Source organism: Austrofundulus limnaeus, unplaced genomic scaffold, assembly GCF_001266775.1.
Source record: "Austrofundulus limnaeus strain Quisiro unplaced genomic scaffold, Austrofundulus_limnaeus-1.0 Scaffold2524, whole genome shotgun sequence".
NCBI lineage: Eukaryota > Metazoa > Chordata > Actinopteri > Cyprinodontiformes > Rivulidae > Austrofundulus > Austrofundulus limnaeus.
Window position 1 is genome coordinate 12,301 of NW_013954926.1, and position 4,235 is coordinate 16,535.

The 4,235-nt window shown below is 37.6% G+C and overlaps 1 protein-coding gene across 1 annotated transcript in view; it reads right to left on the bottom strand.

Moving 5' to 3' along the window:
* LOC106511120 (four and a half LIM domains protein 3) overlaps positions 1 to 2,929 on the bottom strand; it is a gene marked incomplete in the record, with an annotated part of 13,603 nt that extends 10,674 nt beyond the window's left edge. Inside the window, 1 exon segment of the mRNA XM_013999865.1 lies at positions 2,722 to 2,929.
* Positions 2,930 to 4,235: the final 1,306 nt, after the last annotated feature.

Here is a 4,235-nt window from a genome sequence, read left to right on the forward strand (position 1 = left end):
ATATATATATATATGCATCATGAAAAGATGATAATCATTTAATTGCTTCTGTTTGTGTGTTCATTTGTCTGTCTGTTCGCAAAATATCTCATGAACAAATAGACAGAATTTAGTGTACCTCACTGAAAGCAATCACTTGACCACTATGACTAATCAACTTTGGAAAATACAAAAGTCACTATAATTCAGTCATTTTTTTTTTACAGATAATGAGCTAAAACTTGGTGTGTTGTTAGCAATGATCCTCCTCTAACACAAACCCAAACACTAACAATTTTGCTTAAAAATTGGGCATGCAAATTGGTGGGTGATACACATTCCTTCGAGAAATGTTCATTGGTTTATTTAATTTGTTTTTAGTAGCAGCAAAGAGTTTTAATCATAAACCTCACATACTGTATATCTGATGCACAACATCACCTGATGGATCAAATTTGCCACAAACTGGTGCAGCGTTAACAGTATCACGGGAAGAAGACAGTTTTTAGGAACCAGTAGAGAGAAACACAAATCTAAAAGGAATATGATCAGAGAGCTCTTCAACAGCGCTTCATATCAAAAACGTGTTCCTTCCTGTCTGCAGGACGTGTAAACAGGGAACTTCATGATATCAGTAAGTTTGTTTCTTCCGTCTCAGATTTATTTCTGTTCCATTAGACCAGAAACTCATGGTGAATAATACTCAGTGGCATTGAAATAATAATAAAATTCATGCCATGAAGATGAACCATACATGTGAAATAACAGGAAGTGATGTCACAGGAGAACATTGGAATGTAAACAGAGCATTGTTACAACAGCTAACACAGAGTGCAGAGGAAAATCTGATGTTTCTTTCATTTTTTTGAGTCTCTATCAAAGAGAGATGAAGACGATTCAGTGAACAGTGTTTTAATAAACAAAGACCAGCGACTTTCTCCGAGTTCCCCTTTGATGTCACTTCCTGTTTCACTTCGGCTGAGCAAAATTGAAAAGATAATATGCCGGTTACGTGACAAACTGGGTAAAATTGTGTATTTTGCAAAGTTTCTTAAATATAAAGATGTTTTCTTTAACTTTTTGCATTTGAAGAATATGTATGTCACAGGCCCTTTAAGACTTCTAAGACTCACTTGACAAAATCATTTTGCATGAAGATTCCTAAAAGAGACTCTAATTTAGCTTAGTTTGTCAAATGAAAACTTGCAACTTCAGCTGATAACAAATACAGTATGYTGCTAGAACACACAAAAAAAGATTCCGTATTTTAAAATGTCCACCGGGTGCATCTAAAATCTTTGAAGGTCTCTCGAGCTAAAGCCAAGACAAAACAAGATGTGTGAACAAAGTATCTTCTCTATCCTGTGACCGTGTTCCTGTTCCTCGCTGACAAACCTGAACCCTTTGCCCCCCTTTTTACTGCGCCCACATGAAGCAACAAGTGTGCAGAAGAGTCATCGCGATGATGACAACACGTATTACTGATGCAGGGCCAAAACTGCTCCAGACGCTGCAGCACAGACACACCCATGCACACACACACACACTGACTTATCCCACTTCCTCCTGCCAGAGGAAAGACAAGTTTAGACTGAAGGACTTTGCTCTCTGAAGTCTTCAGACTGGGAGCTTCTACTGGTTCCAAACTCTTCTTAAAGAAAGTGCAGTTAACTCACATCACATCACATCACATCTCCCCACCAAGGAGATAACATGAATATGATTTCTTTCTTTGCTTGCAAATTTATTTAGATATGATAGCAAAGATGTGTGCGGAGATGTAAGTGTAACAGAGAAAAGGAGTAAATGTAAACAGATAAAGGTTCAGATGGTACTCATTTGTTTAACTCTGCAGCATTACCATATAAAACAGGGGTGCCCAAACACTTTCCCTGAGAGGGCCAAAATTAAAATCAATCTGAGGGCCGCAGGCCGAAATTTATTTTTATTTTTATTTTTTCAGCCCATGGACATGGAGAAAGTTAAATGTATGCTCGGGCAGCAAAGGCTCATGAAACTTTTCATAATTTAAATTTTGAGTATACGGGGTCTTATAAGGTGTGCAAATCTAGATATGGGCTTGAATCTAATCTAAATGTCTCTTGTAGTTACTTGTATTTTATATTTAATCTTAACACAATTAAAATCTAGTAACCGCTGGTGGGCCAAACGAAATGATTGGCGGGCCAATTTTGGCCCATGGGCCCCCACTTTGGGCATATAACATATGAATACAATATAATGTCAATACATTCATTTACACACAATATTTTATTGAAAAGCCAGAACTGTGCCTGCTGAAAGCAGTTTGAGCTTTAAAATCATATTAGTAGAAAAAAGGCCTACCACCTGTTCAACCAGGATTAATACAACTGGAAATTTAAGACACATGAATTGCAGATTATTTTTAAACTTTAACTTTTTTTCCATTCCTAATACGCCTCTTTGTGTATATTGCAAATTAAAATATTTATTATTCTGCTCATAATCTAAAAATGTGACACTGTTTGATGTCTATATTCTTGGRGAAACTTTTAAAGCGACATGCAATAAAAAAAAAGCCTATAAGTTTTTTTAAGAAGCCTAAAACAATCACTAAGACGAGGTACTGATACAAAGGTTTACAGTAAAGAARTAAAAAGGGAAAGAAAAGAAAGGGAGGAAACAGGCTGATTAAAACGCTTCTTCTTACCAGGAGTGATGCGCGGAGTGTGAACGCACCTTCCCCAAACAAGTCTGGAGGCAGAAACGGAGAAACCGGTTCTGGGATCAGATCTGGGATCAGATCTGGGACCAGATGACAGATGGCTCCACCGAGAAACTTTCCCTGTTTCTTCTGACTGAAGCCAAAAGCTCTGAGCCGAAGATGGATGCAGCTTGCCGGGTACTTTTGAGCTACTACTGAGGAAGTTGCTGGTGAGTCACAAGATCCCGCCTCCCCTACTCCAAAAAAAAAAAAAAAAAAAACATCCCTCCCTCTCTCCTTTCTGAGACTTCAAACGAGAGCAGAGAGAAGCCCAGACAGGAGGGTAGATTCCTACAGGCCCCTTTGTCTAAAAAACACTGGATTTAAATACATTTAACCGTTCTGTGGGACTTTTTCCACCATTATATATCCTAAAACTGTAAACAGCAAACATGAATAAAAAAAAACTGTGACAAATTGTTAATTTGTTTAGTAAAACATCACTTAATTCAAACTAATAGAGGTTTAATTGTGAGCCTTTAAGCTGTTTTGGATCATCTTCTAGGTGTTTTAACCTTTWTTCGCAGTAACAAAGTGCCCTGTGTTGGTTTCTGCCCTAACAGGACTCAACAGGGCAATGACCTCAGAATATCTGAACTGACACTTCCCTCCTTCAGCTCTAATGTTTCATTTTTCTGTCATGACTCAACATGTGGGAGTGAGTTTACCTCAGCTGCTGGCTGGCTGTTGTGTGTCACTCATGAACTGATCAGCTCGCTCAATAAAGTTAGTGGATGATGCATTAAAACACAGGACTGTTGACAGAAGCACCACCCTGTGTAATTATTCCTTTTAGAAGAACATCGAAGCGTGCACGTTTCATTTTAAATGCCTTCAACAGACATGGTGAAATAAAGTTAACAAATATTGTGTAAGTTATCAGTTTTAATTTCTGTTTGTGTTTGGAAATATGTAAAAAAAAACTAATAATAAACTGCTGTATTTTAGACATTAAAAAATCCAAATGAAAGAGTTTTGACCAAAGCTTTGTGACTGGAGCGTTTCACAGAGCTGTCACAAGTGAGAGAATGTGATCTGCACTGCTTTGACCCTTCAACTCCCCACAACCCCCTAATTATAAACTCTACTTTTACACTCCAAGGCGTGGTCCAGTCAGGCTGTGTGCTGTGAATTAGAGGATAGACATGCGTGTCAATTCCAAAGAGGTAGGGAYGGCGCAGCGTCCACAGTCTTTTGTTTTTTAAAGATCAATAGTCTCTTGAGAAAAAACATCAACAACTCTTKCTTTCAATTTTTTTGAAAAGCAAATTAAAAGAGTCACAGTAAAATTTGATTTTCTGCCACATTAGAAACTCTAAATTCCTTGTTGAATATGTGGTTTTGAAACACCTGAATGAAATTAACTTTAATGAGCGTCATGCCCACGTGCACAAGTCTAACAGTGCAGTTAAACTATTTAATGCTGCGCTCAAGTTATAGGTGGGCTTAAGCTTTTGTCACATAAGAGTAGGCAAGAAGCTTTGACTTAAAATGACTATATATGTGTATA